This window comes from Chlorocebus sabaeus, chromosome 21 (assembly GCF_047675955.1).
Source record: "Chlorocebus sabaeus isolate Y175 chromosome 21, mChlSab1.0.hap1, whole genome shotgun sequence".
Classification (NCBI taxonomy): Eukaryota; Metazoa; Chordata; class Mammalia; order Primates; family Cercopithecidae; genus Chlorocebus; species Chlorocebus sabaeus.
The window spans coordinates 54971776-54989189 of NC_132924.1; the positions used below are offsets into that span (position 1 = coordinate 54971776).

The following is a 17414-nucleotide window of genomic DNA, read 5'->3' on the forward strand; positions in this document are numbered from 1 at the left end:
AGAAGAACTCAATAGAACAATAGCTGTTTCTTCAAAAAGATCAACAAAATTGGTAACTATCAAGCCAGGCTAACAAAGAAAAAAAGAAATCACACAAATTACTATTAGGTGAGTACAAAAGTAATGGCAGTTTTTTCATTCTTGGAATTTGCTGTTTGATACTGGAATACCCTCTTAAATATCTTAAATAAATGTGGTTATGTTATACATCATTTTAATGGGAATTTCTTGCCTTTTTTTTTCTAATGACTTATTATTTATTTTACACTATGGAAATGATGTCAGACAAAAAGCAAATTCCAGCAACTTTCTTATTCGAGTTCAAAATGGGTCCTAAAGCAGGGGAGACAACTCACAACATCAACACATTTGGTCCAGGAACTGCTAATTAAGGTACAGCGCAGTGGTTCAAGAAGTTTTGCAAAGAAGGTGAGAGCCTTGAAGATGAGGAGCGTAGTGGGCAGCCACCGGAAGTTGATAACGACCAATTAAGAGCAACCACTGATTTCGATCCTCTTACAGCTACACGAGAAGTTGGCGAAGAACTGAATGTCAACCATTCTATGGTCATCCGGCATTTGAAGCCAATTGGAAAGTTGAAAAAGCTTGATAAGTGGGTGCCTCATGAGCTGACCAAATATTTTAAAAATCGTCCTTTTGAAGTGTCATCTTCTCTTATTCTATGAAACAACAATGAACCATTTCTTGATCAGATTGTGACATGCCACGAAAAGTGGATTTCATACAACAGCCAGCTCAGTGGTTGGACTGAGAAGAAGCTCCAAACCACTTCCCAAAGTCAAACTTGCACCAAAAAAAAGGTCAAGGTCACTGTTTGGTGGTCAGCTGCCGGTCTTCTGATCCACTACAGTTTTTGAATCCTGGTGAAATCATTACATCTGAGAAGTATGCCAAGCTAATCGATGAGATGCATGGAAAACTGCAGCACATGGAGCCGGCACTGGTCAACAGGAAGGGCCCAGTTCTCCACAACACCTGACCACGTATCATACAACCAGGGCTTCAAAAGTTGAATAGACTGGGCTATGAAGTTTTGCCTCATCTGCCATATTTATCTGACCTCTCGCCAACCAACTACCACTTCTTTAAGCATCTTGACAACTTTTTGCAGGGAAAACACTTACACAACCAGCAGGATGCAGAAAATGCTTTCCAAGAGTTCATCGAACCCTGAAAACGTGGAATAAACAAGTTTATTTCTCATTGGCAAAAATGTGTTCATTGTAATGGTTTTTTTTTTTTTTTAAGACAGAGTCTCACTCTGTCGCCCAGGCCAGAGTGCAAAGGTGAAATCTCAGCTCACTGCAACCCCTGCCTCCTGGGTTCAGGAGATTCTCCTGACTCAGCCTCTTGAGTAGCTGGGATTACAGGCACATGCCACCATGCCCAGCTGATTTTTGTATTTTTAGTAGAGACTGGATTTCACCATGTTGGTCAGGCTGGTCTCAAACTCCTGAAATCCTGATCCGCCCGCCTCAGCCTCCCAAAGTGCTGGGATTACAGGTGTGAGCCACTGCACCCAGCCCATTGTAATGGGTTCTAGTTTGATTAATAAAGATATGTTGCAGCCTAGTTATAAAAATTTAAAATTCATGGTCCAAAACCACAATTACTTTTGCACCAACCTAATAAGAATTAAAAGAAGCCTTTATATTAGAGAGTCCATGGATGAGAAAATAATAAAGAATATTACAACCTCCATAACCCACAAACTTGGTAACTTAGACCAACTGGATGAATTAAAAGACACAATCTATTAATACTAAAACACAGGAGAAATAGGTAATCTAAATATATTTATATCTATTAATAAAATGGAATTGATACCTAATAACCTTACAGAAAACTTCTATATTCCAAAAATCTGACATTCTCTCATGTTATTCTAACTGGTGGGATTCGGGGATTTTCATTTTGATAAGAACATAGGTGAGTCACATACACTTAAGTTTAGCGCTCATTGGTCAGGAAACCTATGTCCACTATAGGATACTGCAGAGCAATGCATTATGGAGAATTTAGGCAAGATAATACGATTTTCAGAGTTAAAGGAGGAAAACCTGTTTTATGTACAGTAATTCCTCATAATATCATAGGGGATACCATATTTAAACTTTGGGGTATCCCCAGGTATAATTCTTATTTGAGTCACATGTGAATTTCAGACACGGAGGCTTCCCAACTTTGGTGGCTTTCAACAAATGTTGAAGTTAATTCACAACCTATTTTGTGGAGGCATAAAATTCAATGAGCACTCATTTAACCTTTAATTTTAAATATTATTTTTATAAATTTCGCATTTCCAATTAGGTGAAATTTTAAACCTGTTTCAGTTCTTATCCACTTTTTTCTTTTTTTTTTTCCCTGAGATGGAGTCTTGCCCTGTCACCCAGGCTGGAGTGCAGTGGCATGGTCTCGACTCACTGCAACCTCCGCCTCCCAGGTTCAAGCGAATCTCCTGCCTCAGCTTCCCAAGTAGCTGGGATTACAGGTGCCCGCCACCATGCCCAGCTAATTTCCATATTTTTAGTAGAGATGTGATTTCCCCATGTTGGTCAGGCTGGTCTTGAACCCCTGACCTTGTGATCTGCCCACCTCGGCCTCCCAAAGTGCTCAGATTACAGGCCTGAGCCACCGCACCCGGCCTCTCCACTCTTTTTAGGTGGAGGGGAGTAATGGTTGCTTTCAGTTAGGAGGGACTCCCATGTACCCAACCCATTTGTGTAAATTTCTTCCTTCAGAGTTCTTCAAATCAGCATCACCATTGTTAAAGGCCTCCCATATGGTAATAATTGTGCTACAGGGTTTTACGAACATGAAGTTTATGTTTGGCTGAATTAACCTCCTTGCTGTGGCACAAGGGGGCCATAGGTGCTTTCACCAATTATGAACCGGGTTCACTGTGCAATGGCTACTAACTTTTCTGCCTACAATGAGACCAAACACATTCATACATAAACTCCATGAAGTCAATTTATTACTTACAAATAGCAAACAAAAGACAACAGAAGTCTAGGATTCAATATGAACTGCTACCACAAGATCAGGAAAGCTACCCAGAGCAGATGGATGGAGTTTTGACTGTAAATGCTTCACTTGCACTACAACTGAGGGACCCCAGAAAGCAGCCCACCTTGGGTTGTCTCCCAAGATGTGGTTTGCTGGACACAAGCATTAAAGGCCATTCTGTTTCGAGCAGGGACTATAACAGAGCCTGGGCTGTTCTGACCAATGTCACTTGATTATCAGGATATTGCATTCCCAGCATATCATACAGTTATCTTGAGAACTACCAGTAAGAAAGGGAGGAAAATGGCCCTGCACCCTTACAACTGAAGGATCAGGATGTTTGTTGTGACAAAGGCACAGACAGTAGGGACAGAGTGTTCTTGTGAGCCATCTACTAGTTCTCTTGACTGGAGCGTGGCACCTGACTGCTTTTCTCTTTCCTTTCAATGGAAAGTGTTTTAGAATATTTTGAATATTTTGAGTTTCTACATCTATAGAGTTGCAGCGCATGATCACTGGCAGTGTAGACTCTCTGCATGGTTAAAGGAAAGAGTTCAGGAGCCCATCAACCCACATTGGAGGAGACTACCTAATCCTCCAGAGAGTGCCACTCCATCTTCTTGGGGTTGGCTCCACATGCAGTAAGGCCATTATGTCTAAGGCCGTCAAGACTTGCAGTCTGAAGATTAGACTTTTGACATGCTGATAAGCAGCAGTAAAAAGAAAAGCCCACACACTGGCTAGGAATTTTTCAATGAAAGCAGCTGAGACATTTCTTCATATGCTTCAGTAGGGGCTAATATCAAACTCTTTCTTTCTACTTTCTTTACTCATCAGTGCCTGAACCATGAGGCACCATAGATGTACACCTCATCAGGAGGGTGTATGGGACAGCAGCAAGGGGAGCAGTAGCACAAGAAACAAACAAGGCCACTACTTCTGCCTACATAATAACTATTGTCTTGGAGTGTACAAGAATTAATAATGTTCACATGGCTGCCCTAAGCATACAGAGATGGTGACTAGAGTAGATGCAGGGACTACAGAGATACAGCCTGATTCTTGCTAATTAGGACTTAAGTGTTGGCTTATGTGCTGTGCTTTTGTGCATTAATAAGCCAGGGCCTCAAAACTGCCTGCTAAGCACAGGCCAAATGTCATGCTGGGGTGCAATTAAACATTCATGTCTAGGAGATGAGAGCATTTTAGTGTGGGAGAAGATGGCAACACGTGAAGACCACAAAGACCAAAGGGAAGGCCCATCATCAGCTCAAGGTTCTGACCCAGGTGACTGCTGATGTGTTACGGAACTGTCAGCTGACAGCAGGTAGGTCAAGTTGAACAGGTATCCTGCATGAGGGCTGGTCCATTCCATTTGTGTTGCCAATTGTTTCAATAGCATCTCATGCACCCTACTGGTGAGGAAGGAGCACCCTACGTTTACTGGCACCGTTAAACACATAACATCTATTACTAAACAGATAAACCAGACATCAGTTATTAATTACATATAGGAGGATGGTGTAAGCTCCCACAGGCCCAAACAGGGATTAACTTGGGAGCAGAGAGTGGTATAGCATTAAAAAAGTGAGGATGTTCCTTTTTTTTTTTTTTAAGACATAATCTCGCTCTGTCACCCTTGCTGGAGTGCAGTAGTGTGATCTTGGCTCACTGCAAGCTCCGTCTCCCAGGTTCACGCCATTCTCCTGCCTCAGCCTCCCTAGAAGCTGGGACTACAGGTGCCCACCACCACGCCCGGTTAATTTTTTGTATATTTAGTAGAGATGGGTTTTCACCGTGTTAGTAAGGATGGTCTCGATCTCCTGACCTCGTGTTCCACCCGCCTCGGCCTCCCTAAGTGCTGGTGCTGGGATCACAGGTGTGAGCCACCATGCCCGGCCGAGGATGTTCCTTTGCTCCTACAGGAGTATGTGATTGGTTTGTCTGTTGGCTGGTAGGGAACTGAATCATGTGACACTGACTGGTAAGACTGTAATACTGTAAAATACAATATATAAACTATCATACCATAATGGTGTAATACTATCTACTACAACACCAAAGGCATTGATGAAAAGCCCAACGCTATCATATGTGACTGAGAGACTGAATGCTTCCTCCCTCAGATTGGTTACAACATATTGTCCTATCACAGGTCTCTCTCCTTCATTCAAAATGAACAATCCAAATAACAGAAATAATAAAGAATAAAGGGCAACAAATGCAAATAACTCATGAGATGATACTCTATGGTAAACTTTATGTACTTAGGAATTAATACCAACTCATTATTAGCAAAAAATAAACATCTTTACATCAAGAGTAGTTTTTCCTTTAATAAAAAAGGTGGAATGTGCATAATGGACAAGGGATAATCAAAATTTGCCAAATGAGGCTAGTAAGACAATCCCAACAATTCACAATTATTCACTGGTCCATTAATCACAGGACAATACATACAAATGAAACTTACCTGGCTGGGCGCTGTGGCTCATGCCTGTAATCCCAGCACGTTGGGAGGCTGAGGCGGGCAAATCATGAGGACAGGAGTTCAAGACCAGTCTAGCCAACATGGCGAAACCCTGTCTCTACTAAAAATACAAAGAATTAGCTGGACATAGTGGTGGGCGCCTGTAGTCCCAGCTACTTGGGGGGCTGAGGCAGGAGAATCGCTTAAACCCAGGAGGCAGAGGTTGCAGTGAGCCGAGATCGTACCACTGCACTCCAGCCTGGGCAACAGAGTGAGACTCCACCTCAAAAAATAATAATAATGAGATTTAAAAAAAAAAAAACTTACCTACATATTAGAAAAACATCAAAATTCAACCATGAATCCAGCACATTATCAAATGAATAGACAAAACTTCTACCAACAAACTTAAGAAAATATCGTTATCTATGAAATTCAAGTACTACTGCTTAAAGAGCATTTACAGAACTCTCACCTCAAGGTTTCCCTGCAAAACAAGGTGAAATGCATACTCAAGACTCTTTAAGAATGAGCCACTGATACAAACAATATACTTGTAACTTGTGTAACATTTCATACATTTTTTTCAAGCACTGCACGATAATTAATTTGCATCAGGCTTTCCAAATTAGAAAAGCTTCACTTATACAACTTCTTTCCAGTGGGAGTTTTCACATGACTTTTCAAGTAAATGTTAAAACTGAAAATATTCTTGCAGTTTCTAAACTATTAGTTTTAATCCTGTGCACGTTCTTGTATTTACAAGGTCCAGCCAGCTACAGTGTGCATTTTCATATGTCCTTGAGTGGGTATGAGAGAAATGAAACATTCCCACATTCTGGACATTCATAGGGTTTTTCTCAGGAGTGAGCTGATGTCTTCAAATGGAACTAACACAACTGAAGGCCTTACCACAAATTTAAATTCAAAAGGCTTTTCTCCGAGTCCTCCCAAATCTTCAAAAACAGGAAAATCTCAAGGCTTGACCACATTTCCTACATTCTTAAGGTTTCTCTGCAGTGCGAGCTCTTTCATGATTATGAGGGAATGGGAAAGAGTAAATGTTTCACCACATTTCTTACATTCAAGGGGCTTTATTTATTTATTTATTGAGATGGAGTCTCACTCTGTCACCAGGCTGGAGTGCAGTGGCACAATCTCGGTTCACTGCAACCTCCACCTCATGGGTTCAAGTGATTCTCCTGCCTCAGCCTCCTGAGTAGCTGGGATTACAAGCATACGCTACCACACCCAGCTAATTTTTGTATTTTTAGGAGAGACGAGGTTTCACTAGTTGGCCACAATGGTCTCGATCTCCTGACCTCGTGATCCGCATGCACAGGGCTTCCCCCCAACCCCCTGTGGCTTTTTATGTCCTTGAAAAAGAACTAAGACAACTGAAACATACCACCATGCCCAGCTAATTATTTTCTTTTTTTTTTTTTTTTTTTGAGACGAAGTCTTGCTCTGTCGCCCAGGCTGGAGTGCAGTGGTGCGATCTTGGCTCACTGCAAGCTCCGCCTCCCGGGTTCACGCCATTCTCCTGCCTCAGCCTCCCCAGTAGCTGGCGTGAGCCACCACGCCCGGCACTATTTTATTTTTTGTAGAGACAGGGTTTCACCATGTTGCCCAGGTTGTTTCACATTGTTTTAATCCAGGCTGGTTATGAACTCCTGGGCTCAAGCAATACACACACCTTGGCCTCCTAAAGTGCTGGGATTATAGGCTGAGTCACCACACCCAGCCTCTATATCATGACTTCTTTCATGGCGAGTAAGGTGACTGGAATGAGTGTAGGCGTTACCTCATCTCTTACATTCATAGGGTTTTTCTCCAGTATGAATTATTTCATGGAGGTGAAGGGAACTGAGGCGACTGAAGGTTTGGTCACATTGTTTACATTCACAGGGTTTCTCTCCAGTATGAGTACTTCTATGGTTACAAAGGGAACTCAAACGACTAAAGGCTTTGCCACATTGTTTACATTCATAGGGTCTCTCTCCAGTATGAATGCTTCCATGGTAATGAAGGGAAGTGGAACAGCTGAAGGCTTTATCACATTTATAGGGTCTTTCTCCAGCGTGAATCCTTTCATGCGTCTTAAAAGAACAAGAAAATCTGAATGTTTTCCCACATTCCTTACATTCGTAGGGTTTCTCTCCAGTGTGAGTTCATTCATGTATTAGACAAGAACCGGAAACAGTGAACACTTTACCACATTGTTTACATTTATAGGGTTTTTCTCCTGTGTGAGTTCTCTGATGTCTTTCAACTGAATTGAGAAAATAAAAAGCTTTCCTACATATTGTACATTTATAAGCTGGATTTCCACTGTGCATTATCATGTGTCTTCTAGCACCTGGAACAGAAACGAAGAGTTTCCCACACTGTTCACATTTATATTGCTTCTCTCCATATGGTTTTATCCTGAGTGAGCTAGGACGTGCCTGTTAAGAAGGGAATGACGTACAAAGACTTTTCCACAAATACTGCATTCACATTGCTTTAATCCAGTAGAAATGTTCTCATTCAGATCAAGATTTGGAATTTGGCTGACAACTTGTCCATACTGACTACCTTCTTTGCTTTCACACAGTCTCTGTAACATATGATTTCTGTAAAAAAATGACAAGCACATTATTATTGGTTGGTTTAATAACTTTCTACTTATTAATAGGTCTTGGACTTACACTACTACCAATACCAGGGAAAATGCTTTTTTTTTTTTTTTTTTTTTTTTTTTTTTTTTTTTTTTTTTTGCCATGACTGAATTATTTGAAAGTAAATGGCTTACTACTGAAAACACAGCTACCACCTGCATGGCTATGACCAAAATAGTAACATTCATATACACAATTTTGTAGTACTATTTTCAAGTAAACCGTTTTCCAAACACTGACTGCTACACTGAAGTACGTTACATTTTGGGTGACATTTTGCTAAAAAGAAATAAATTTCAAGTGATTCTTACTTGCTTTGATTGCTTGTTTTTAAGTTCATGACATACTAAGATTCCTTCAGAGGACTTTACTTCCTCTTCTCAGTGCAAATTATCTTATATCTTTCCCAGGTTTTTCGAAGTGATCTTCAATATTCTGGTCTTTTCATTTGTTTCCTAAAATGCAGACCCATAAAATTATCATGAATTATTACAAACTATAGAAACATTACTAGATTTAATGTTCATTGTACACGGTGCCCATGCCTGATTTATTCACCAAATCATTTCCTTGACACATTCCAAATCACAAATAGCACTGATGATAGGGAAATACTTCTGTCATTAAGTGAAATGTGTTGTCATTCTTACCTACAGAAGCCAGGTTCCTGTAGGTTTCCTGCATCACTTCTCTACAGAGATTCTTCTGAGAAGAATCTAGCAAAGTCCATTCCTCTTGGGTAAAGTTCACAGCCACATCCTCAAAAGCCATAGAGTCCTAGAACATTCCACACATGTAGATAGAAGGATGGGTGAGACTGACAGCACTGGGAATCTATACTCAATTCATAAGCTGTTTACATGATTCTAAAATTTCCAAGCATTTATTCTATGACTTGATTGTCACAACTCTTACTCTGTTCACACATACTCCCTCCCACACAGCAGTACTAATGCTAGAATTGAACTATTCAAAAAGGCAACAGCAAAGTAGAAACACTCATCTCATTAGAGAATCCAGGGAGTAAGATGTGCTGCTAGGAGTTACCTTTTAACTTCACTTTGTACATTTCCAGTATCTGTCATAATAAAGTCCTACCTGATGTCCATAAGTGAGTTAATATTATCAGTCCTGAGACTTCTTACCCTTAAAAATGCCTGCTCACAAAGTTCAATCTTTGTTTGTATTAGTAACTTACATTTTGAAAGGGATTCCACCAACCCAAGTAATAAGAATGACTCACTGCATCTAAATGGCTTATGCAATATATTTGCCAAAACTTTTTCTGCTGAAGGTCTATTATTTTGTGTCACTGCAGTGGTGCTTACGGAACTAGACACCAAAACACAGTCTGAACACTAAGTGTTCAATGAGTTTCCCTGGTAGACAATATTTTACATGTGCTGTCACTTGTTAACTGGGGAGTTGAGCCCATTCCATGTGACTACACCGAGAGAGTAGGCTTATTAAATTTAATTGAGTAGTAAATAAAACCAATAACTGATATTTAACAATACTAATACAACAATTTTTAAAATTTCTATTGCACAATGTCAAGGCAGAAAGGAATAAGAGGAAATATGACACCTGTTTTTTAAAATGACATGAATGTCACCACTTCCAGATGCTACTCCTGTGAAATCACATAAATTCCCAAATCAGGTTGTTTTAGGCAAAAAAAACTACTTTTTCATATGTAAAAACAAATGACAAATGTCTAAGGATTTTTAGTCATCTAAAAAAAGAGTGATGGCTTGTCTTATGTACTTCTAAGATTTTCAAACGAAAATATTCAGGACAGCACAGTATTAGCAGAGAGATGAGCAAGCAGACCAAGGGAAAAAAAAGTCTTAATGACCCAGCATTTATATGGAAAGTTGATGAATGATAGAGTAGGCACTGTAGAATAGAAAAAGAAATCACATGCACTTTAAAATATGAGGCAAACCAGGCTGGCATCTACTTGGGAAAATGCATCGCATTCTTCTCTATTCCATGAACCATAATCAACTTATTATATATTCAAATATGAAAGATAAAACCAGAACACTTTCAGAAGTCACAGGAAGATTTTTTTTCTTTTACGAAGGATTAGGCAGAATTTTTTTTATGTAAGAAAAAAGTGATAAAGGAACAGACAAACTCAAACATATTAAAATTTAGGGAATAAAAAGAAAATAGAGTGGGCCGGGTGTGGTGGCTCACACCTGTAATCCCAGCACCTTGGGAGGCTGAGGCGGGCGATCACCTGAAGTCAGGAGGTTGAGACCAGCCTGGCCAACATGGCAAAATCCCGTCTTTTTGTTGTTTGTTTGTTTGTTTTTTGAGATGGAGTCTCGCATTGTCGCTTGGGCTGGGGTGCAGTGGCAAGATCTTGGCTCACTGCAACCTCCACCTCCCAGGTTCAAGCAATTCTCTTGCCTCAGCCTCCCGAGTAGCTGGGATTACAGGTGCCTGCCACCACACTCAGCTAATTTTTTTGTATTTTTAGTAGAGACAGGGTTTCACCATGTTGGTCAGGCTGCTCTGGACCTCCTGACCTCGTGATCCGCCCACCTTGGCCTCCCAAAGTGCTAGGATTACAGGCATGAGCCACCGTGCCAGGCCTAAAACCCCATGTTTACTAAAAATACAAAAATTAGCTGGGTGTGGTGGTGGGTGCCTATAATCCTAGTTACTTGGGAGGCTGACACAGGAGAATCACTTGAACCCGGGAGGCGGAGGTTGCAGTAAGCAAAGATGGCGCCACTGCACTCCAGCCGGGCTACAGAGCAAGACAGCGTCTCCAAAAAAACCAAAAAACATCACCCAAAAAACGCTCAGATATCCAGATGAGAGGATACAGATGTGTCCACTGTCATAAATTCTTCACCACACTACAAGAGGGGAACTGACATTTTGGTGAATCTTTGTAAATCATCAATTTATCTATCACATTTTATTTTACCAGTAGCATTTACAAAGCTAAGTCCTACAATTCCATTTGAAATTACTCTTAAAAACAACAGACCTTTAAAACTTACTACACTCACTCTGGGGAAGAAATAAATATGAATTTTTAGCAAATAAAATACATCATTTTACCTTGCCTCTTTGGAAACAGTATTTTTATCTTTCAAGCTGTACTGACAAAATGTATCTTACAGTCAATGAAAAACTGAAACTCAAATAAGCGGACAAGCCTTTTCAAGGTAACAAACTCAGGGAAAGGCAATGCTGACTCCAACACAGGCCTTTCTAAGTGTCACGGCAGGCCATTCTATCCCTCGGGACACCCATCCTGTTCAGTAAAGTACTGTTACCACCTAGAAGGCACTGGCACTGCTCCTTGTCCTCCTGTGTGCCTTAAGTGTATTTTAATAGTCAGGGGTGCACATCTCTCTGGGGTGGGTTTTCCTTGTCCTTTGGGACAGTTTTTCTCTCTTCACAAGTCTGAGACAATCTAGAGAGCAGAAATCATTTCTGCCTTTTCCTCTCAGTATCAGCATCCAATTGGCAGGCCATCAACATGTCTCCGAGGAATAAAAACTCGGGCTGGAGGAACAATTTTAATGACCTAACTTTAATGACATTACATTGTATTGTTCATTAATTTTAATGTCCTAAAATTTTAATGACCCTAAGGGGTCACCATTTTAGATGAAACTATACCAGGAGATTCCTCTAAGGCCAAGAGCATCCAGCTGCTCCCCCGACAGACTCTACCCCCTACCTCAGGCTGCCCTTGGGGATGAGATGACCCTGGGGCTGATACTCACTAGACACTCCAATAGACATGGCCACTGTGGGTATCCTGGGTCATCCCCAGACAGTTCTAAAATGCCAGGACTAGGAAAAGACAGGAGGGTGGCTGAGGACACAACACCCTGTAAAGTTTTCACGAGGGGACCTCAACCTAAAGACATTTTGGTAATATGTACACTTAGGAAAGATGAAGAGAGGCACAAAGATTTTTTTTACAGTAGAGTGTCAGATGATTTATTCTCCGCTTTCCTCTCATGTAAAATGTTTGGAAACAGAAAAATATTTTGGCCAAGGTGGCTCACGCCTGTAATCCCTGCGCTTTAGGAGGCCGAGGCAGGCGATCAATTAAGGCCAGGAGTTCGAAACCAACCTAGCCAACATGGCGAAGCCCTGTCTCTACTAAAAATACAAAAATTAGCTGGACATGGTGGTGGGCGCCAATAAGCCCAGCTACTTGGGAGGCTGAGGCAGAAGAATCACTTGAACCCGGGAGTCAGAGGTTGCAGTGAGCTGAGACTGCACCATTGCACTCCAGCCTGGAGACAGGGCGAGAATCCGTCTCAAAAAATATATATCTATACACACACATACATATACACATACATAAAATATGTACATACATATGTATATTATGTATGGTTTGCTTCCTCATTAACCTTATCAAAGCCTCTCATTTACGCCCCTCCTGTGGACCAAAAACCACAAACCATGACTGTGGTACCCGGTTTATGAATCGCCGTTTGCTCAAACACACCGTTTAACGTTTTAACAAAGCCTCAGGTTAATTTTAGGGGGAGAAAGGTGGCACTGGAAGCTCCATGAACCACAGCTCCTCCCACGCTGGAACCCCACACACCGAGTCAGGGCTCTCCCGGATCACCCTCCCGCGGTCACCGCACTACCTGGGTGAGGGAGGCGCGGGGATCCCGAGAGGGCTCCGGCCAGCGGAAGTGGTGCAAACAGGTACAGACAGGACGCAGGGGTCCGGCTGCCCGCCCCGCTTGGCCCTGCACAGAAGGGGGCTGAGGTCCGGCTGGGCCGCGGCGGCTGGGTCCGCAGGTTCCGCAGCAGATGTCTGGTTCCAGCAGGTTTCAACCAGCCCTCTTCCCCACTTTGGGAAGCTAGGCGAAGTCCACTCACCATTCCTCGGCTTCCCGGGTATCCAGGAGTCAGCTAGGCATGTCCCAATACTCGCAGGTCACAGGGTGGCAGAGGCTGCTGCAGAGCCACCTGTGCCTCCCAGAGCCAAGAAGCAGCAGCGGAGACTAACAGAAAGAACCTCCTGTGGCGAAGGCGAGACAAAGCGCCCGCCAGCCAGATTCCGGAAGCCGCCCTCTCCTTTCCGGCGGCGCGCCTGATTGAACGGTCCCCACCCCAGCGCCCCTGATTGTAGGCGGCTTCAGGCCCCACCCCCTCAGGCCCGGAGTGACTGGAGATTGCGATCTCACGTGAGGCTGGATGAGGCCAGAACCACCGTTTTGGCCTAGCGGTTTGTAGGGGGTGCGTCCTTCCTCCGCTGGGGTCTGACTATGCAAGGAGGACATTCGCATTTAACCTTGTATACAAGGTTATAGCTATTTGTGCATTATATATATATATATATGTATACATACACATATATATATGTGTGTGTGTGTGTGTGTGTGTGTGTATATGTAATTGCAAGCAATATAGTAACAATTCTGTAACTGCCCAGTGGGTTCACCTTGCCCGCTACCTAGACAGAGCCGATTTCTCAAGACGGGGGAATAGCAATAGAGAAAGAGTAATTCACGCAGAGTCGGCTGTGCGGGAGACCAGAGTTTTTTATTTTATTTTATTTTATTTTTCTGAAACAGAGTCTTGCTCTGTCGCCCAGGCTGGAGTGCAGCCTCAGAGTTTTATGATTATTCAAATCAGTCTCCCTGAGCATTTGGAGATAAGAGTACTTAGAAAGTTTATTTTGCCAAGGTTGGGGATGTTTGTGCATGACACAACCTCAGAATGTCCTGATGACAGTTGCCCAAGGTGGTCAGAGCACAGCTTGGTTTTGTTGGAGATAAATGCTCGGTGCTGCAAAGTGAAACCAGCACTCAAGCAAAAGTTTTCTCAGCAACGAAATTTACTTCTGCAGAAGTGTGCTGCTTGCATCAATCACAATGGCAAGAGCACACGGAACAAAGGAAAGCAGGGGTTTTTATTCCTAACGCAATCCCTACCTCTGGCATGGGCTGGGGTCGGACCTCAAGCTCTAAACTGACCCGGTTGGTATTGGTGAATATTTTCTCAAATAACGAAGGGGGAAGGGGGATGTGAGTTACAACGGTGGGACATGTGGTTTCGAAGGGAGAAATGGGTGCAGAGCAGGTATTTGATTAGAACTGATGGGAAGGTTGTTTATTGAGTAGAACTGATGGGAAGGTTAACTAAGGGCAAGGAGGAATGGAGAACAAGAAAGTTGAGTTCGAGAACAAAAAACAAGAACGTTAACATGCCAAACCTTGGAAGAGAAACTGACTGTATCTGACAGTTTTATACATTATAGGGAGACAGGAGACATCAATCAACATATGTAAGATGAACACTGGTTTGATCAGGTACAACCTGAAGCAAAACTGGGTCAACCCGAAGCCAGGAAGGGGCTTCCAGGTCACAGGTAGGTGAGAGAGGAACGGTTGCATTCTTGTGAATTTGCATGAGCCTTTCCAAAGGAGGCAATAAGACAAGCATTCTTCTCAGGGAGCAGGGGATGACTTTGAATAGAATGGGAGGCAGGTTTGCCCTAAGCAGTTCCCAGATTGACTTTTCCCTTTATCTTAGTGATTTGGGGGACCCAAAATATTTTCCTTTCCAATTTTCCCCTTTTGTTTTAAAAATATTTTGGAGAAAGCATTTTAGAAGAAAATCAGTCTCTGGTGCCAGGTTTTGTCTGATTTCTCATGGAGTAGCTGAGATTACAGGTGCACGACACCACACCTGGCTATTTTTTTTTTTTTTTTTTTTTTTGGTAGAAACGGGGGTCTCCTTCGGTTGCCCAGGCTGGTCTCTGGTGCCCAACACAGGGCCCCGGTAATCTCTGCAAATAATCCAGTGAAGGAACACCAGAGCGTGGAAAGCGGAGGACGACCGACAAAGGACCCCCGAGTAGGTTTTCACTTCAAGCTCTAGGGTAAGTGGGGTACTCGGAGAATTCCAGGGAAACCTCGGGAAAATATGGGTCAGGCTGAGAGTAAGTTCGCTAATTACTTAGGCCTTGTGCAGCAGTTACTGCACCACGGAGGGGTAATTGTGAGTACCCAAAATCTCACATCTTTGTTCCATCTGGTAAACAAGTATTCTCCTTGGTTCCCGGAATATGGAACCATGAATGTGAAAGATTGGGACAAGGTCGGATCAGACTTAAAACGAGCACACTTAAAACGAGCACAACAAGAGGGCCACGATATTCCCGTCTCTGCTTAGTCTGTGTGGTCAGCAATTAAAACAGCACTGGAGCCCTTCCACACTGAGGAGGAGAAGGAGGAGTTTCAGGATGACATAGGAAAGTTGAATAATCAGGAGTCTATCAGCAAAGTGAACTATGACAGTTTAGTTTTAAAAAGGGGGAGAAACGGGAATCTCCAAAAACTTATAAAAGGAACAGTGCCACCTACTGCGCCTTTAGGGGAAGGTCTGGAATGGCCACCCCCAGGCCAGCCTTAGGAATTTTTGGAATGGGAGCCTGAGACTCGCCTTGTGGCTCCCTTTGTTGCAGGCCCCTCCAGTAACTATGGTGAAGGGAAGCTTCAGGCTTGTCCAAAAGCCAATTACCATGAGGGAATGATCCAGGCTTGCCCACCTGTTAATTATGGTAAAGGAATGCTGCGAGCCTGTCCAAATACAAATTATGGCACAGGGACAATCCAGGCATCCATTCGCCAGGTACAAGAAATGGGGGATTTGAATGCTTGGCAGTTTCTGGTAATTATTTCGCCAGCTGAGGAGCCCAGAGAACTTGCTCAAGCATGCTGGGACCCATTTCCTTTTAAAATATTAAAAGACTTAAAGCAAGCAATTGGACAAGATGGGCCAAATTCTCCTTATGTTCATTCCTTGTTACAATATATGACTTATAACAGACGTTGAATACCTATGGATTGGGAGGCATTAGCCTGATCCACCCAGACCTCTCTGAATTTCTCCAATTTAAAACCTGGTGGACGGATGAAGCAACAAATCAGGCACGCAGAAATGCTCAAGTCCAATGTCCCATTAATATCACATCTGATCAATTGCTTGGAATCGGACAGGCATGGGGTACTCTAAATCAACAGATGGTAATGGGTGATAAGGCTGTTGATCAACTCAGAACTACATGCCTAAGAGCCTGGGAAAAAATTCACGACCCTGCTACTGCTTATCCTTTTCACACAGTTCAACAAGGTCCAAGGGAGCCTTTTCCAGATTCTATCGCCCGTTTGCAGGATGCAGCTCAAAAGGCTATTTCCAATTTTCATGCCAAGAAAGTGATCGTTCAGCTGCTTGCTCATGAAAATGCTAATACAGAATGTCAGGCAGCAATTAGACCTATTAAGGGAAAGGCAGATCTAAATGAGGAAAAAACTTTAAGTGAATACATTAAAGCCTGCGATGGCATTGGGGGGCACTTATATAGGGCCAGCCTCCTTCTATAAGGCCGGGGGAGAGAGGGGGATGCTATTACTCCCCATATCATGGGGGGTGCCTCACCCCCATGCGATGTGGATCCTAACAGGGAGGGGGAGGAGGGGGTTGCTATTACTCCTCATTATGATGTGGATCATAATAATTACTCCACCCTGCAATGCGTGTCCATTATTAGCAGTCTCTTTTGTTCAGGATATTAGGAACATTTTCACAGGTTGTGTGTACACAGCCTGCGATAGGAGAAGGAATACCATCCTCTGCACCTCCGGCTATAAGGAACCATATCCACACCATGAGTATACACTTTTTGGGGAGATTTGGGCTAATGTCGTCCTGTGTTTCCCTGAATATTCGGAGACATATCACAGGGCGGCTGTACACCCACTACTCTCTTGGCAGGAACATCATACTTTACCTACCGGAAACTAGGAGCAATATCACAGACTGGGTGTCAAGCCACTGTCATATTAGAAGTAATATCATGCTCTCCCCCACAAGTTATGAGGAACAATATCACAGGGGGGTGTGTACCTTCTCCGGTAGTGAGAGTAGTATCATCATCTTTTCCTTTAGATGACAGGAACAATATCACAGGGTAGGTGTACACCCCATGTATTTTTGGAAGCAATGTCATTCTCTCTTCTTCTAGGTTTTACGATTCATATCACAGGCGGGGTGTACACCCCTTGTTATATTGGATGGAATCTCATCCTCTTTCAACCTGTATCTTTAGAACAATATCCCATAGGGGCTGTCCATCCCTTCAATATTGGTAGTAATACCATCTTCTCCTTTCCTAGATATCAGAAACAATATCACAGGAGGGGTGTACACCCCTTGCAATATTGGTAGTAATATCACCTCTC

At 42.8% G+C, this 17414-nt stretch overlaps 1 long non-coding RNA gene and 1 pseudogene across 1 annotated transcript; both read right to left on the minus strand.

The window, feature by feature from the left end:
* Nucleotides 1–7071: 7071 nt before the first annotated feature.
* Nucleotides 7072–13047, minus strand: LOC103226505 (uncharacterized; annotated as a pseudogene).
* A 3067-nt stretch (nt 13048–16114) lies between these two features.
* Nucleotides 16115–17036, minus strand: LOC119623574 (uncharacterized). The gene is made up of 2 exons (XR_005239740.2): nt 16968–17036; nt 16115–16449 (listed from the first exon to the last, which is right to left on the minus strand). It is a non-coding gene; the product is annotated as an uncharacterized lncRNA (long non-coding RNA).
* Between the last annotated feature and the right edge of the window lie 378 nt (nt 17037–17414).